The following is a 19426-nucleotide window of genomic DNA, read 5'->3' on the forward strand; positions in this document are numbered from 1 at the left end:
TTAGTTGTGGGTTTGAGAGAATAAATGGCACTCTTAAGTTAGAGATCCGGGAGGCCATGGAAGTAACTGGGAAACCATGGAGCGAGTGCTTTCCTGCTGCCCACCATTCAGTTAGGACCACCCCCAACAGAAAGATGGGATTGTCCCCCTTTGAAGTATTTTTTGGCTGTGCACCCAGACTAGGCCCCTACTTCCCATAGACCCTAGAGATGATGGCAGGAAACCAGGTGGAACATGCCACACAGTTGAGCCAGGCCTTGGAAAAGGTCCGCAAAAGTGTTTCTGATTACTTTTTTAGATCCAGTCAGAGACCTCAGGATGCATAACCTGAAGCCTCGAGACTATGTGGTGGTAAAGAGACACCAGAGAGAGAGTCTGAAGCCTCGCTAAGATGGTCCTTTCCAAGTCCTGCTGACCAGTGCCACGTCTGTGAAGCTAGAGGGAAGTCAGCACGCTTCCACGCTTACTTATTCTTCCTGCTAGCTGGTCTCTTCTGACTGACTGTATTCTCAGGGACACCCCAACCATGACTATCACTGTAACTATAGGGGTGACCAGGATGCCCCCAGGGTAGGAGACTTTACCTACGGTTGGTGCTACAAGACAATGACCTTCTTTAACATTGACAGCACAGGTAACCCTGTATTAGCAGTGTCTGATGTGTACTGGATTTGTGGGGATAGGAGAGTCAGGTCAGGCCTAGAGGCTGGGAAGGTGAGTGTACTGTGATAAGATTTGTACATTCCTTCCTCGTGATCCCCAGGGATAAGTTTGATCAGACACAAAGTAAAGGTAGAGAATCCCAAAGGATTCTGGAGGTCTGAGAGGAGCACCTAGATGACAACGTTTATATAGATACAGTGGGAGCACCAAGGGGGGTCCCAGATGAGTACAAGGCCCACAATCAGATATGGGCAGGTCTAGAGTCCATTATTCCCCAGAGAGCTATGAGTAAAGATGTTGATTGGGTTAACTGGTTTTATTGTAATCAACAGAGATTTGTGATTGTATCCGAGATGCTTCCCAGAACCGCATGGCTTTGGACATGATCCTTGCTGAGAAGGGAGGAGTCTGTAAGATGGTGGGAGTGGCTTGTCGCATGTACATCCCGGATGACATCGCCCCTTATGTATCCATTACCCATGCACTTGAAGAGATTGAAGGACTGTCCAGGGAACTCGAGAGAAACTCTGGGGTGGACACTTTGTCCTTCACTTTGTAGTTGGGGGATTGGAAGGGTTTCCTTTAAGTGGGGGTGATATTGGGGATTGTGATTTTGCTCTCGTCACTTATTGCGTGTTGTGTGGTCCCCTTCATCAAGTCCACCATGTCCCAGATGTCCATCCAGGTGGTAAGAACCATGACAGGAGAAGTGCCGGTATGGAGGATACCATCTTGTTGAAGAACCAGCCTGTTAATAAACCCATAAACTATGGAAACACAATTATGTAATTTGAGTATGCAGGCCTGTAACCCCCGAGTGACTGGCCTCCAGGGGATCTGGTGAAGAGTTAACAAGTAAGTTAGCAGGTAAGGGCTTAGCCTACCTGTATGTACCTGGAGTTTGAGGAGGTCACCCTGGACAAAAGTTACAGGCCATGCAAAGCTCAAAAGGGGGGAAATGTTAAAGATATTACACTGGACTCAGACGCCATCTTACATATTGTCGGACATTTTAAAGATTCAGTATTCATTTCATATAACTTTGTGTAGTGATAACTAAGTTTGGGTGTTTCCCTCTGCACACAAAGGCTTAGTGCTCACTAGCACCACCTAGAGGAAGGTATCCAGGCAAGCACCTGGGAAGTTTCAGTATTTGCATGTAGCCAATAGTATTAGACTCCTTTGTGTACTTACATCCAATAGTGTTACATTTCCTGGGTGAGAACACCCAATTATAGTTGTTGCTTTCCTACTTACACGCCTTATGTAAAGTACCTTATGGTTTTCTATAAATGTGTCAGTCCCACAATAAAGTAGCAGTCTTGTTGCTAACTTCCTGTAAGGACAGGTCTTGTCTTTCCTTCAAGTTAGTCAAATTCCAGCGCTGGACACAGACTCATTTAATTTGAAAGTCACCTTACAATGATTAGGGGTTTGAGCCCCAGATATAAATCTATAAGAGCAGGGAGTATATTCTATTATACCACACTGCCAGAGTAGGAATATAGCAGCTGTACTGCCCGTGCAGGTATACAACTGCTGCACTGCTAAAGTAGGTCTAATTCACATTCACTGCCAAAGAAGGCATGCCACCAATGCAAATGCACAAAAGCCAAATCTTGGTAACGTTTATGCAGCTTGAATGGCTACAAAGCAGAAGTACAACACTACCAACAGCTGGACAATGATTTCTCCATGAAATGCAGTTTAAATAAAGGCAAAGTAGGCATGCAGCAAGCAACAGAACTGGGCTTTACTGCTGCAATGTAAATGGAATGCTATTCATAGCTGCACTGTCACAGATAATATACTGTCCCTCCGTCACCAAAGCAAGTATTCATTAATATACTGTCACAGTAAATGGCCAGTGCTGCACACAACTATTGCAGTAAAACACTACTAATAACATCTAGATTTCAAAAGATAGACTATGCTTCCATACAGAAAAAAAACGTATGTTCCTTTGCCGATATCAGGAAGTCACTGCTTTCTTGAGCTAACCCCCAATGAAATCTGCTGGGAGCCTTGTCCACACATATTGTTTTGTTTATGCTACATCTATGGTCTGCTAATTTAATTTGTCTGCCCGCACAGCTGAGAAATTCAGTATAAGCTCTCAGTTCTGCTGAATTTCATAGTGTTCTGTGAAAAACCTCTCATCAGACTTTCACCCCCAGCTACAAGAAAGCGCTGGAGATAACCATGTGGAAAAGAGAACAGATGCTTGACTAATATTTATTCCCTCTAATTGTATTATGTTTTAGGATTTCATTAGTTGATGGATCATTTTTTTCTTAACAGCTGAGTATTTCAATATTTAGAAAGCACAATAAGAACCAGGTAAATTAGCATATTAACAAAAAGCAATTAGCAAAGAGATTTTAGAGGACAGACCCTTAAGACAATTGGACCTTATTGGAGGACTGGATAATAGGACTAGTGAAGGAAGGATTATGTTGCACACTGGTTAAGTAGAGTATCACAGGTGCCCTGGAGAGGGTCCCATTCCCTTAGCGCTTTCCTCCAAACAGTGGCTAGAACCGCTATTCCCACATTATTTCGCCATCCTGCTATATGCAGACCGCATTCCTATACCCTTGTGCAAACTGAGTCTGATGAAGGTCAATTGTCTGACCGAAACGTCACGTTTGAAAGTTTGTATACTAAAAATCACAATTTGCAACACAAACAGTGTGACTGGATAATAAGACTAGTCACTGTTAAAGGAGCACTGGTATGTACGCTACTTGGCTTGACAAGCTCAATTTCCTCTCTTAGAACTACGAATGACACTGTGTGCTCACCGCGCTGTGACCAGAAGCCATACACTTCTATTGTGGCAGCAGATCAGGGCCACAATTACAGCCGACTGAATGAGCTCTAAGGAATTATGTACTGCTTTCAATATTAGCAAAATTTTCAACTGCATATGAGGATAAATGCTGCCGTTGTAATCAATCAAGTTAGTTGCAGAACTTCTTAAAATGAATATCATGCCATCACCAGAACTTTCTCTTCTGAATGTAAGATTAGAATAAATTGCTTTTAGCTACAGAGGCTTCCTTATAAGTATACTATTAGTTGCTAGGTGAAAGAAAGCAGCGAATTGGAAAACTGCTAGACTACTAAACATAGATACAGTGAAAATAAACAAAATATACCAGTATGAGAATGTTTAAATAGTAACATGGCTACTAAGATCTCTAATTTCCATTATAGTTGGGATAAATGGATACAATATGGGGCCAAAAAAACTAAACACAACCAACTAATTAAAAGTAAGAGAGAAAACATTGTTGTCTCTTTTCCTTTCCTTCTTATTCTTCATTGTTTTCTTCTCCATTACTTATTCCCTTTTTTCTTTTCTACAACTTCCCTATGGAGACTAGGCAGTGGAACACAAGATGTGCCATAATCGTTTTTATAATTAATATTGATATTAATAGTTACTATCAACAGTTTTCCTTTTTGTTGGTATTTAAGTGCAGATTTATGTTCTTTTTGTATTTGAGGATTTGTGTCAATAAAGAATAAAAAAAAAGAACTAGGTAAATTTTCTGCCTATTTTTCTGAGCTAGGATAATTCCAATGATTTATCACAATCAGGAATGTATATAGATGGCCGCACTTCAGATAACATTTTGTATTCAGTCAAAGGAAGAATATTAGTATATTCTACATGCCTCAGGGATGGCAGTTCAGCATGAAATGTAATACAAAAGAGCAGTACTCACATATTGGCAATGAAATGCAGCCCACTGTATTTCAGAGGTGCTGTATAACAGGGCTATGCTGTTATTTCGATTGTCACATAGCTTTCTTTTAAGTGAAAGAGACTGATTGGAAATGTTGAATAGATCTGTAACATCTTTACTGGTGTTCTCCAACAATTAACCCGCTGTTTACTGAGAGGCTCACTCATAGCACTCCCTTGCTATGCTTTTTGGTCTTAATGGCAGAGCTTTGCTCAAATTATTTCTGGGGCCAGGTATCTGACATCACAGAATTCACCTGTTTATTATTAGCTCACTGCTTGCTATAGGCCAACTGCAGTAAGCTCCAGGAGATCAGGAATTGTATTTTTCTGATCTCAATATTCTTGTATCCTAGCCTTCTTTTAGTATTTTGACTACCATTCTGCCTTGCGATTCTGAACTGCATTTGCCCTTTTGTTGTGCCTCAGCTTTGGTGACTATTCTTCTGTGTTAGTGTTAGAACTTTCTGAATAGGTTCTGGTTACAAGCTTCTGAGCCTGTGAACCGCACTCTTAGCTGCCCTGTAGTATCCCTGAAAAGATGGGCATTTCATTCTGAAGCTCAGTTCTAGTCTCAGCTGTCGGTTAAGTGATGCAGCCAGTCAGCTGCTAGGGCAGTGTTCAGGACCTGGTTAAACCCCCAGTTTATTTAGGGCTGGTAATATTTTCTTCTGTGACTTGCAGTAGTTCTGTCTTTTTGCTAGTAGTTTTGCTAGACCTTAAACTTGTACCTAAGACTGTGCCTGTAGATTGAACTACAGTCTGATCTGTAACCCTGTATCCTGCCTTAACTGGATGCCAGAACAAGTACCTGAATATTAATACCCATTTAGTACTGCCATTTAATACCCAATAAAATTGTAGTGCCATTTAATACCCAATATACCAAATCAAAAATATCATTTATAAGTATTGGCACATTTTGAAAAATGACAAAATTATTGATGACTCTTTACCTCTTCATCCCCCTATAGTATTTATGAAAGCTCCCAATTTGGGCATAAAGATAGCCCCAACAGTAAAAAAAAACCACACACAACAACAAGTCTACACCTATGACGTGGCTATCATTAAAAGGTTTTTTCCGCTGTGGCAGATGTATGTGCTGCAGAACCACTTATTTTGACCGTAAAACAACTTCTTTACTATCCAATACTAATGATTTCTCTTTTCCAATCGATGAAGCACTCACTTGTAACAGTTCTAGAGTGATATACATGATAGAATGCCCATGTAAGAAACAATATATAGGCAGAACCAGTAGAAAACTAAAAGAAAGAATTGGATAAAATTTTAGAAATATAATATCGGGGTTCGAACAGCACAGTCTATCTTTACACTACAAAAAATATCATAATTGTAACCCTAAACACACAAGTTTCAGTGCCATCCACTCAGTGATGGCGGGGGGGGGGGGGGGTCTTCACAGCTAAAATGTCAAGGTCTGAATCAAAAATGATATATAATTTTGATACGATCATCCCGAAGGGATTAAATGCTGAGATGGAACTATTTGTGTTTTTTGATTATATTCTAATTACCTTTAAATTCACCCTGATGGAACCGTGTTCACCCCACATATCGATGTCAGGCTGCTTTCCAGCACACCGATGTCTGTTGTGCCCACGATTTCTACCTAGTTCTATACTGACTATTCCCAGTTACGGTCTTCATTATGTGATAAACAAAAGACGTCCCATTACAACTACAGACAGTAATGAGTTAACGGTTACCATCGGCCTTTTCACAACATAAACAACCTGTCTAGATTGCAACACACTGTTTAACTAGTCCCCGGTGCATATTCCATCAGCCGTTGAACCTTATATGTATTTTATGGAAGGATATAGGGGCTAGACCCACTGGATATATGTATATATATATGTATATATATGTATATCTATATGTATATCTATATGTATATCTAGCACTTTCTTTTTTCTTTTTCTATATTGATTTATTAAACAATGCAAGTATTAAATATTTCACTATCTGTTCGTGTATATTGTCAAATCTATGTATCCCTATTTGTATTCATTCACTTGTAGTATTTGTTAATTTGTACTCAATTCTATTATGTAAACAACCATCGTTAACTATGAATATCGGTAAAGATCCAGACCGGGTTTTAGCTCCTTTTTGTATAAAACAGGCAACATGGGACTTTTCACACCATAAACAACCTGTCTAGATTGCAACACACTGTTTAACTAGTCTCCGGTGCATATTCCATCAGCCGTTGAACTTTATTTGTACTATATGGAAGGATATAGGGGCTAAACCCACTGGAATACATATAGCACTTTCTTTTTTCTTTTCCTATATTGTACTAAATTCTATTATGTAAACAACCATTGTTAACTATGAACATCGGTAAAGATCCAGGCCGGGTTTTAGCTCCTTTTTTGTATAAAACAGGAAACATGGGCGATTAACTAACATTCAGCTACTGAAGAAAAAGCCAAGAGGAGGCTTTGAAACGCGTTTAGAGATTTTATCTTAAACTATCTTTTTAGACGGTTACCGTGGAGATTAACGCCAGAAAAAGATGCCAAAAAAAGAGGACATTCTATTATATGAAGCATCTAAGACAACTTTTAACAGGTGCTAACATTTATTTGTATCTACGGGATTACCTCCGTTCCACCGGTGGATTTGGACTACTGGGAGGCACGTTGGTTGGGATACGGCAGACATAATCCCACCAAGCACAGCGGGCTCACGCATGTGCACAACAACTTACAGGACGCCGAATCAAGAGGATCGCTCCCACATGCAACGTCTGTGACGGCTAGCTTCAAGAACCCCTTACATCGTATTGACTCCACACGCTATATAAGCTTGCGCAAATTTTCTACTACCAGTCGCCACTTTTATAACACATATAGACTGTCATCATTTTTTCCACCTCTGGACATTCACAACTATACTGCCAATTGTCCATCTAGCTTTCTTCAGCGTCCTCCACGGATATACCTTCATTTGTCGTATATATATATATATATATATATATATATATATATATATATATATATATATATATATTTTTTAAACACAATTTTTGGGAAGAATTGTGCACTTGGGCCCTATAGTGCTTTTCTTACCCCTCTTTTTAGCCCAGCCTGAGATCTAAAACATATAGTATATTTTGTACATTTATGTTATATGTGAATGTTATTCTGTGTAAATCTGAAATATAATGTTTTAACAATATTTTAATATTAAATACGTTTAATACTGTGCACACTTCTATCGTCAATTGAGTATAGATAGGTGCTCGGCTCTATACATTTCTTGCTTGACCATTTTCCATCATTACAGATAGGCACCTGTAATTGGCCGCTAGCACATCTATTACCCACAATAGTCCGGTAACAGTATTGGAATAGTGCTGAGATACTCATTTTGGTTTATAAGTACCTGAATCTTGTATGTTCCCACATCCAGAACCCTGAGCTCCAACCCGATGTAGAACCCTTAGCCCGTATCTGAACCTGTTCCCTCAATCCTTTTATGAATAGTGGTATGATGCAATGAGAATGAGGGCCCTGCTTACAAGAGCTTACTGTCTATGAGGGTTGACACAAGAGATATAGGAGCTTGTATACTGGTCCAGACGCCCAGCAGAGGGGAATAGGATAAAATAATTTAATAAATAAAATTCTGCTATGGAACCAGCCATCAGCTGCTATCTTAAATACAAAGTCAAAAAACCTGTAGCATGGGACCTGGCATTTTCCGATAACAGACGGAGGAGAGTACCCATAATTGGTTAATGACGAGAGTTAAAGTTGCATGCAGTTACCAAGCTTGATCGGCCTCCCTAAATAGGCTGTCACAGCATTTTTCACCTACAGAGTTACTTGCCTGGTATCTCTGGATCTTTAGAGCCAGTTGAGGGATGTGTCCTAATGTCATGTAGCCAGGGTGACATCATCACAGGTCCTTTAGAGCAGTGATTTTCAACCTTTTTTGAGCCGCGGCACACTTTTTATACTTAGAAAATCCTGGGGCACACCACCAACCAAAATAGCACAAGATGACACTAAAACAGTCATATTATACATATAGTTAATAATATAGATTCTAAATTTATTTTACTCACTCAGTGTGAACCCTGGGCCTGTTTCGATGAACACAAAAGGTCTATCCTGGCAGGAATGGTGGAAAGACACACACGAAGCTCTTCCTCAACAGTTCTCAGTTTCTCCCGGTTTTTAGTTTTTATCGCAGTCAAGCTTGAGAAGCCCAGCTCACATAGATATGTGGTTGAAAATGGGAGCAATGTCAAAATAGCTTTGTTGGCCAGAATGGGGAACTCCTTGGCAACAGATAACCAAAAACTGTCCAAAGGAAGATCAGCAAACTTTAGCTTTAAACCGCGATCTTGCTTCAGTTCAATGAGTTCCTCTTGCTCCTTTAAAGTCATGTCCTTTCCAGCAACGGATAATGAGCTGTATGGGTCCCTAACCCAGTCAAGGCATTCTGTGAAGGCTGAAGAGAAATAGAACGATAACTTCTCCTCAAGAGTTTTCAAATGTCTGCCAATCGCTTCGCACATTGCAGCAGTATTGTCATCATGCAGTTTCTCGGTGAGTGGGAACATCTGAAGGTTGCCACCCTGCACATGTTGTTGCCAGAGCTGCACCTTTAAACGGAATCCGTTCATTTTATCAGTGCTTGTAAGCAGGTTTTCATTTCGACCTTGCATCCGCGTATTTAGTTCATTCAGATGTTGAAATATATCAGCCAGGTATGCCAGCTTTGCACACCACTCATCACTTGCAAGCAGCTTTGAATAATCTGACCTCTCGTTTGTAAGAAATATTTTAAGCTCCTCTCGCAACTCATACACACGAGCCAGCACTTTGCCGCGTGATAGCCACCTGACCTCCGTGTGGAGCAATAGGATTTTATGTTCTGCTCCCATTTCTGTACACAAAGACGCAAATAAGCGACATCTCAAAGGTCGCGTCTTCACAAAGTTCACTATGCGCACAACATCATCCAACACAGGAGCTAGATCTGCTGGTAAGGTCTTTGCAACGAGGGCCTCACGGTGCAAGAAACAGTGGGTAGCAAGAACATCTGGGTTTCTTTCTTTAACCCTACTTACAAAGCCTTTGATGCGCCCGACCATGGCTGCGGCTCCATCAGTGCAGACACCTATGCAGTTTTCCCATGTAAGTCCACTTTTATCAAGATATTCCGATGTGACTTGGAATATTGCCTCTCCTGTTGATTTTTCTGGCAGTGCCTTGCAAAATAGGAAGTTTTCTCTAATGGCTTCACCATCCACAAAACGCACATTGGCCAACAACTGACAATGTCCACTGATATCCGTTGACTCATCAAGCTGCAAGGCAAATTTATTACTGATGCGCACCTTTTCCAAAACAACTGTTTCAATGTCCGCAGACATGTCATTAATCCGCCTGGCAATTGTGTTATCAGAGAGAGGCACTTTAGCGATCTCTTTAGCTGCTTCAGGGCCAAGCATCTCATTTACAATATCTTTACAAGCTGGTAGTATTAATGTTTCTGCCACAGTGTGGGACTTTTTTGATTTAGCTATGCGTTCAGCAACAAGGTAGCTAGCTTTGAGGGCTCTCTCATTTACCTTTGTGCTTTTTCTCAAAAAAGTAGCTCCTTTCTCATTGTTTGTACGTAAGCGTACAAAATACTCCATTGGTTTATTTTGAACGGAAGGGTGTTTCGTTTGGAGATGGCGTTTAAGTTTGCTTGGCACCATAGCGCTATTGGAAAGCTTCTCACCACACACCAAGCACAGTGGTGTTGGTGCTGTCGCATCCCCAGTGAAAGTAAATCCAAATGAAAGATAGCTTTCACTGTATTGCCTTGAGCTCACCGTCTTGTCTTTTTTCTTTTGTCCAACTCTCAGACTAGGGCCTTCATTTGGGTTAGAATTGTGTCCAGGGTCCTGTTCGGGACTTGCCTTTTCCATTCTCAAATACTTCTCCATCACTCCTGAGATAGTGTGCGCAGCCACACACTAAAATAGAGGAGTATTACATTATCTGCCACACTTAAAAGGACCTCTGTTAGGCATATTTCATTCCTGAGGGCTTAAAAAGCAGCTCTTGTGGCGACAAGAAGATGATTTAAACCCCCCCAAGAGTGAACTTCGCGAGAGCTGTATGTGTGTGATAATAACATATTACTACGGTCTGCATTTCCTGCTTGAATTGACATTAGTGACGTAGCACAAAAGCACAAACTCAAGGAACCTATCTTGTATGTAACCCGGGGACTGCCCGTATACTTCTTTTTATTAACCTTTTTTATAAAATGTTTTTCAGATCTGTGAATGCTGTATACATCGTCTTATTAAGTGGATTACTTTAGTTATGTGGATAGTTTGTTTTAATAAAATGGTTGACAAGCGTGTTTCGAGGAGGTTTTATTTTAATAAAAAATATTTCTTAAAAAATGCTTTTTTTTTTTAAACTCAAAACTTGCCTCAGTAACGGTGCTGGACTGGGGCCTTGTGTTAGCTGGTAAAAAAGGCTGATATCAACCCCCTAATTATTACCCAGGTACCCACCGCCAACAGAAGTGCTTGATACAATCCAGTACCTGACCGTCTACAGATGATCAGGTACTAGGGCGGTTGCAGGCTGGTATTGGGCTCTGCCCAGAAACAGTGGGTGCTCAAATTCGAGTAATATCAGGGTGCTGCAGCTGTATTATATCTGGCTGGTTATAGAAAATGAGGGTCTCCGTACCGTTTTGGTAAAATAATTTAAAAAAAAAAATGACGTGGGGTCCCCCCTCATTTGCATAACCAGCCAGATACAATACAGCAGCAGCACCCTGACATTACTGGGGTGTGAGTGCCCATTGATATAGGGCCATCACAGCCCAATAATACCAGCCTGCAGCCGCCCCAGCACCTGACCATCTACAGACGGTCAGGTTCTGGATTGTACCCAGCTCTTCCTGGCACCCCTGGTGGCGGTGGGTACCAGGGTAATGATTAGGGGGTTACCGTTAAGCCTTTTTTACCGGCTAACACTAGGCCCCGCTCCTAGTAATGGGTGCCGTCTATTAGACAGCACCATTACTAAGGCAAATTTTGAGTAGAAAAAAAAAACACACAATTTTTTTTTAAAAGAAATATATTTTATTAAAATGAAAACTCCCCAACAACCCTTGTTAACCATTTTATTAAAAAAAAATAATCCAGGTCATTGATGTAGTCCACCGAATCAGGCGAAGTATGAATCAGCATACCCAGATCTGAAAAAAAGAAAGAAAGAAAAGGCATCAGATAATTATATATATATATATATATATTTAAATATATGTTATTAGTGAAGGGAGACCCCTCACTGAAAACATGCCCAGCATCAGCCTCCCTTCACTAATAACATGTCCCAGCAGCGGCCTCCTTTCACTAATAAAATGCCCCTAGCGGCCTCCCTTTACTAATAAAAAGCCCCTAGCGGCCTCCCTTTACTAATAAAAAGGCCCTAGCTGCCTCCCTTGACTAATAAAAAGCCCCTGGCGGCCTCCCTTTACTAATAAAAAACCCCTAGAGGCCCCCCTTTACTAATAAAAAGTCCCTAGCTGCCTCCCTTTAATAATAAAAAGTCCCTAGCAGCCTCCCTTTACTAATAAAAAGCCCCTAGCTGCCTCCCTTTACTAATAAAATGCCCCTAGCGGCCTCACTTTACTAATAAAATGCCCCTAGCAGCCTCCCTTTACTAATAAAAAGTCCCTAGCTGCCTCCCTTTAATAATAAAAAGTCCCTAGCAGCCTCCCTTTACTAATAAAAAGCCCCTAGCTGCCTCACTTTACTAATAAAATGCCCCTAGCGGCCTCCCTTTACTAATAAAAAGGCCCGCCTCCCTTGACTAATAAAAAGCCCCTGGCGGCCTCCCTTTACTAATAAAAAGGCCCTAGCTGCCTCCCTTTACTAATAAAAAGTCCCTAGCGGCCTCACTTTACTAATAAAATGCCCCTAGCGGCCTCCCTTTACTAATAAAAAGCCCCTAGCGGCCTCACTTTACTAATAAAATGCCCCTAGCGGCCTCCCTTTACTAATAAAAAGTCCCTAGCAGCCTCCCTTTAATAATAAAAAGTCCCTAGCGGCCTCCTTTTACTAATAAAAAGCCCCTAGCTGCCTCCCTTTAATAATAAAAAGTCCCTAGCTGCCTCACTTTACTAATAAAATGCCCCTAGCGGCCTCCCTTTACTAATAAAAAGCCCCTAGCTGCCTCCCTTGACTAATAAAAAGCCCCTAGCGGCCTCCCTTTACTAATAAAATGCCCCTAGCGGCCTCCCTTTACTAATAAAATGCCCCTAGCGGCCTCCCTTTACTAATAAAAACCTCTAGCGGCCTCCCTTTACTAATAAAAAGCCCCTAGCTGCCTCCCTTTACTAATAAAAAGCCCCTAGCGGCCTCCCTTTACTAATAAAAAGGCCCTAGCTGCCTCACTTTACTAATAAAATGCCCCTAGCTGCCTCCCTTTACTAATAAAAAGCCCCTAGCTGCCTCCCTTTACTAATAAAAAGGCCCTAGCTGCCTCCCTATACTAATAAAAAGGCCCTAGCTGCCTCCCGTTACTAATAAAAACCTCTAGCGGGCTCCCTTTACTAATTAAAAGACCCTAGCAGTCTCCCTTTACAAATTAAGAGCCCCTAGCGGCCTCCCTTTACAAATTAAGAGCCCGTAGCGGCCTCTCTTTACTAGTTAAAAGGCCCTAGAGCCCCCCCTTTACTAATTAAAAGGCCCTAGAGCCCCCCCTTTACTAATTAAAAGGCCCTAGAAGCCCCCCTTTACTAATTAAAAGGCCCTAGAGACCCCCCTTTACTAATTAAAATGCCCTAGAAGCCCCCCTTTACTAATTAAAAGGCCCTAGAGGCCCCCCTTTACTAATTAAAAGGCCCTAGAGGCCTCCCTTTACTAATTAAAAGGCCCTAAAGGCCCCCCTTTACTAATTAAAAGGCCCTAGAGGCCTCCCTTTACTAATTAAAAGGCCCTAGAGGCCCCCCTTTACTAATTAAAAGGCCCTAGAGGCCCCCCTTAACAAATAAAAAGCCCCAGCCTACCTTTACTAATAAAAAAAAAACCCTAGCTTCCTTCCCTATACAAATAATAACCATATATACTTACCCTTGATGTCTTCTTCCACGTACCTTCACTCCTAATCGCGATCCGCTCACCTTCTGTAGCTCCTGCACCGCGCGCCTCTGGTCACGTGACTTACGCGACCTGACGTCAGGTCGCGTCAGTCACGTGACATGGGCCGCGCGGTACAGGAGCTACTGAAGATGGGCGGATCGCCGGCGCGGGGCTTGCAGGTAAGTATGGGGCAGAAAACGGGGGCGCGGCGGCAGCTGGACACCGGGGCAGCTTAGTTCGGGGATCTTTCCCCGGCGGCACACTCAACCTTGTGTCGCGGCACACTAGTGTGCCGCGGCACACAGGTTGAAAATCACTGCTTTAGAGGACCTTTAGAGCATAGACTTTTACTCTTCTCCATGCAGACTGCTGTGATTTTATGAGATATTTGCCTGGTGTTCAGTTTGCTAATGTTAGAAGGCTAAAGGACCTGCAGTGGTGTCACCGTGGTCACATGATATTACTGCAGCATATTAGTTAGTTACTAGGGCTCTTTAGGAACCTGCCACTAGCTGTATTTGTGAAAGATCTGGTGACAGGTTCCCTTTAAGAGGGCATTTGAAGCTTTGGATGTTGGGAATTAGTCTGATAGACCGTGGTAGGGCAAGTTCTGCCGATGTGAGTGGGAGGTTCAAATTAAGGAAGAGAATAATCTAAGATCACTGTTGGATCGAAGAGCAGGCTATGGACTGAGATAAGAGAGGAGAGATAGGAAGGTGCAGTATTATGAAGAGCTTTGTAGATGAGTGTGATTAATTTAAACTGTATTCAGAATGAGACGGGTGAATACAGAAATCTTCAATACAATATTGGGGCTCATTTACTAAGGGTCAGCGGAGTGCATTTTTGACGGGTTTCCCGCCGATTTCCGTTTTGCGCCGAATTGCCCCGGGATTTTGGCACACACGATAGGATTTCGGCGCATCGGTGCCGGCTTGCACGCGACAGGAATCGGGGGACGTGGCCGATGGACAACGTGCAGGATTTAACAATTAGAATTGTGCCTCAAGACACTCAGTTACAAGCACTTGGAAGAAAAAGGTGAACTCCAGCGGACCTTGGCAGGAAAGCGACAGATGCGGGAACTCGGGCGCACGCTCTTCATGAATCTTGCCGGATTTCATCCTCGTCGGACCGTACGAATTGGGGATCGAGGCTGGACCAGGTAAGTACATTTGCCCCAATATCTCTCACTCTTCCAAAGCAGGTTAATAAGCCAGCACAGTTTTTCTCTCTCCTTGTGATTTCAAATAGAGTGGAAACAGAAGGGTAAAAGGGTAAAATAGTTCTCACCAGCAGGAATATGTGTAGCGTTTGGTCTGAAAGACGAGCCTGGCTGCTGCATTAAGAATGGATTATAGAGAAGAGATTTTAGTAAGTGGAAGACTGATGGGTGAGGGGTTACAGTAGCCTTTACTCAGAACCATGTTTTCAAGACCGTCCCTTATCCTGCACTTGTACCCTGATCATGTGCTTGGTCCCCAATACTGGTATCTGCATATTTATCTGCCCTAGCAGTTTGTTTTGTCTTAACTTCCAGTTGCTAAACATTTGATTCTATGGTTGACAATGAAAGAAATAAATGGTATACTTTTTAAAATAGTCAATAATACCCTTGAGGAAGCCTATAAAATATGCATGGGGATTTCATGCACTCTTGGCCAACACTTTTTATCCAGTAATGTAGTCCTTTATTTTTTATATCTTTTTATCACTTTCTAGGTTCCCTTGTCTGTTTGTTATATTGCATTGTGGTAGACCGTGCATATTTATATACATATACTATTCTAGACCTATCATATATTTTCTTGATCCATGAACTGCATTTTAGATTTATATTATGTACTGTTTGTATAAACAAATGTACTGATTATTTACTATGCAGCCTCCTGGTAGTGCTTTGTTTGTGCACACATCTTTGTATGCGATTTTTAATCTTACTACACAAAATGGATTTGAAGACTTTTGAACTCTATAGCACATCCTGGTTGCTTCTTTAAAAAATACGCAGTCAATGATACCATTAAAGTGTTTTTACCATTTACTAAGGCTGCCGAATGGAGCTGGTGCTAGTAGCTGTGGGTGTCACCCCTTGACCACAGCATGCAAGGGGCTTCTTTTCTAAATTGATCCCCCTGCAGCGCTTACCAGGAAGGGGGGAGTCAGTGGCTCCGATGGCAACCCTGGGTTCTGTCAGTGCCCCATGGCTGCACGAGCCAGGTCCTGCCTCCTAGCAAGACCCAGCTGTAGAACACTGAGCAACGCAGCCTGCTCAGTGTGTTACATAACACAGTGTAATATCTGTATTACACTGTGTTAGGTGAAGAAGAGCTTGAACAAGCGACCAACCTATAAAAGTAAAATAATTTTTTTTTTTTAAACACTTAATAAATTCTTTTTAATAAAATTAATTAAATACAGACAGTTCCCTACATAAGAACACCCAACTTACAGATTACCTCTAGTTACAAACGGACTTCTGGATGTTGGTTATTTACTGTACTATAGCCCTAGGCTGCAATGATCAGCTCTAACAGTCATCAAAGGTGTCTGCAACTAAGCTTTATTGTTAATCCTGGTTCTCATGAGAATCCAACATTTTTAAAATCCGATTGTCCTATAGGCTGGGGTTACAATTATAAAATTTACCAGTTCCGACTTGCATACAAATTCAACTTAAGAACAAACCTACAGAACATATGTTGTACGTAATCCGGGGACTGCCTGTAAAGTGAAAGTCCTCTAAACACCAACATTTTCTATAAACATTTATTCAAGTATAAAAAACACAAAATCACAAAAAAAACACATATTTGGTATCACCGCATCTAAAAAGATCTGTACAATAAATCAGTAACATTAGTGTTAACTACATAAAAAACAAAACCCGAAATACTTCCCAAAAATGTAATATTCCCTAAAATCCTGTCACGGTAGCTCCTGTGCCCCTCTCCGTATGGCAGTGCTGTGCTCGCACGGCTTACCTCTCCTGCGCTAGATTCTGGACCTCGGGCCGTGTGTGCGTGTCCCCGACTCCTAAGGCGCGTGCCGGATTAAGAAAATTTAAAGGGCCAGCACACTGTTAATTGCCACCGGCCATTCCCCAAAATTCTATTTTAAAATAACTATACCTGCACACCCTGCCGTATCTTTGAGCCTATGCCATAGAGAAAGCTCCCTTGTGATATTCCTGCGTTCCTGGTTGTTCCTGTGTTCCTGTTCCCGTGTTCCTACATTACTGCTCCCGTGTTCCTACATTACTGCTCCCGTGTTCCTACATTACTGCTCCCGTGCTCCTGTGTGTTCCTGTCCGTCCCTGTGTTCCGGTTCCCTTCTGCCTGGACCTCCCATTGCTGATACCATATTGGACTTGACCTTGAATCTCTGCTGCCTGCCCTGACCTTGGGCCTAAACTTTACAACCAGACTGTCTCCTGCAAAGGTACCTCGACCTTGGCTGCAACCGCGGGCTTTTCACACCTGTGGAACGACCTGGTGGCACCCCGCCGCAGCAAGACTATCCCGCTTTGCGGTGGGCTCTGGTGAAAACCAGGTGCCACTTAGATTCTGGTCCCAGGTGTCGGCTAGTACCACCTCCCGTGGTGGTCCAGAGGATCCACGGATCCCATATCCTGACAAATCCCTATATAAAAATGTTCCAAAAAGCGATTTAAAAAACTGATGTGCAAAAAAGTGGTACTACGGAAACTCAACACAAAAAATAAGCCCTAAACCAGCTCTGTCAACAAAGAAATATTAAAGTTATGTATCGGAAATGATGGCAATATGAAAATAAATAAGATTTTCTCTACATTATTTTTTTTCTGTAAAATTGTAAAAATATATTTAAAAAAAAATATAATTGAGATATCCCTATAATCTTGATGATCTATAGATTAAAGATAATATATTATTTTATGGTATGGTGTACGGAACCCAAAAAATTCAAAGAAAGGAAACCAAAATTGACGATTTTCTTTTCCTCCATACACTCAAGATTTAATTAAATCTTATCAATAAGATAATGCACAACGAAAATGAAGTAAAGTGCATATAATGTTGCAGAAAATAAGCCCTTACATGTCCAAATTGCCAGAAATTAAGATTCTATAGCCATTTAAAGATGACAATGCAAATCTGCTCTGAATGGCGCACCTTCCCTTTAATACCATGGCATGTGCCAATGCAGATGTTTACCACCACATATGGGGTATTTTTATATTTGGGAGATAGTGTATCAAACTTTGTGGAGCGTTTTGGTATGCTATCAACTAAAAATGTGTAAATTTTTCAAAAAAATACCTTCATTCAGCCAAAAAAATAAAAATTTCTAAATTGCACCCAATTTTGTTTTAACCCCTGCAAAACAATTAAAGGGTTAACAAACTTGATAAAAGTTTTTTATGTACATAGAGGGGCGTACTTTCTATAATGGGGTAACTTATGGTGTTTTACCTATTTAGGCCTCTCAATGGCAGGTCCCTAAAAAGCATGATTTTGTTTTTTTATGAAAATTTTAAAAATCGCACCTAAAGTTCAAAGCCCCATAACATCCCACAAAAGTGATAGAATGCATAAAAAGCCATGTCAACATAAAGCAGACATTTGGTAAATGTTAGTTAAAGTTTTTTTGCTGTTAAGGCGTGTTGAAAAAGTAGAACACTTTGAATTTTGAATATTGCAAATTTTTCAAAATTTTCACCAAATGTGTTTTTTTCATAAATAAATGCAAAATACACCACCAAATTTTTTCAACCAACATGAAGTTAACATGGTGTTTCAAAATCACTTAGATATGTTAAAGTGTTCCAAAGTTATAACCACTTTTGGTGACATGTCATATTTGAAAAAATTAGTGTGTCAGGAAGGTGAAAAGTGGCTTTGGCGGTTAGGGGCTAAAGGTGCACCAAAAAAAAGGTGGTGCACTCTGTAGGAGCAGTGCAGGGAGGACCACAAATGCTGAATCTGGAGAACCCTGTATACTTCACAGGCAAACTGCAAATAGTGATAAATGCGGGCCATTATGAACATTTAGATTAAAAACAGGAGCAAAATTTAAATTTAGGTTTCACAGAAGACAAAATTCTGAACAGAGTTATTAGCAATATAAGTTTGACTTGTAATTCTATATTACATTGTGTCAAAAATGAACAGTTCAAATGACTAATAATAACACTGGGTTTAACAGAACATTGTGTCACACCGCATGTTTTACTGTGAAAAGTAAAATGTGTATACCGTATATACTTGAGCATAAGCCAAGACCCCTAATTTTAAAATAAAAAACTGGAAAAACCTATTGACTCGAGTATAAGCAGAGGGTGGGAAATGCATTGGCCCCAGGCTCCCCAGTATATAGCCTTCCATCTCTGTAGTATATAGCCTGCCAGCCCCCTGTAGTATATAGCCACCAGCACCCAGTAGTATGTAGCCTGCTAGCCCCTGAAGTATATAGCCTGCCAACCACTCTAGTATATAGACTGCGACCCCCTTTTGGTATATAGACTGCCAGCCGCCTGTAGTATATAGCCTGACAGCCCCTGTAGTATATAGCCTGCAGCCCCTGCCTCAATATAATGACTGTAAGAAAAAAAAACTGTGTAATCACCTTCCGACGCATCCTCTTCTATACAGTGATGCTCCGGCATCGGCTCCTTGTCCCCGTCAATCGCCGGCACCATGACGTCAGCCGCTCGCTGACATCATATTGTGTGACAATGCCGGCGCACATAGTAGAACATCAGCAAGCGGCTGACATCATGATCCCTGTGACAGACAGCGCGAGGACACTGAGCCGATGCATCGCTGTATAGAAGGGGACCTCCTCGGGGGGGGGGGGTGTTTTGGGGGAAGAAAGGTGAG

General features: G+C 41.5%; 1 protein-coding gene across 9 annotated transcripts in view; it reads right to left on the bottom strand.

Annotated features, from left to right (window-relative positions):
- The window catches only part of EYA2 (EYA transcriptional coactivator and phosphatase 2), a 565525-nt gene that overhangs the window by 423651 nt on the left and 122448 nt on the right, over nt 1-19426 (bottom strand). The window contains exon 1 of one of the 9 annotated variants that reach the window (XR_011847696.1): nt 8523-10774. The exons of 7 other annotated variants lie outside the window; for them this stretch is intronic. The gene's annotated coding sequence lies outside the window, so the exon portion shown is untranslated. Of the gene's footprint in view, nt 1-8522; nt 10775-19426 lie in introns of those variants that run through there. One more of the 9 variants, XM_072110583.1, reaches the window with a different exon arrangement.

The sequence above is a fragment of the Engystomops pustulosus genome, chromosome 6, assembly GCF_040894005.1.
Source record: "Engystomops pustulosus chromosome 6, aEngPut4.maternal, whole genome shotgun sequence".
Lineage (NCBI taxonomy): Eukaryota > Metazoa > Chordata > Amphibia > Anura > Leptodactylidae > Engystomops > Engystomops pustulosus.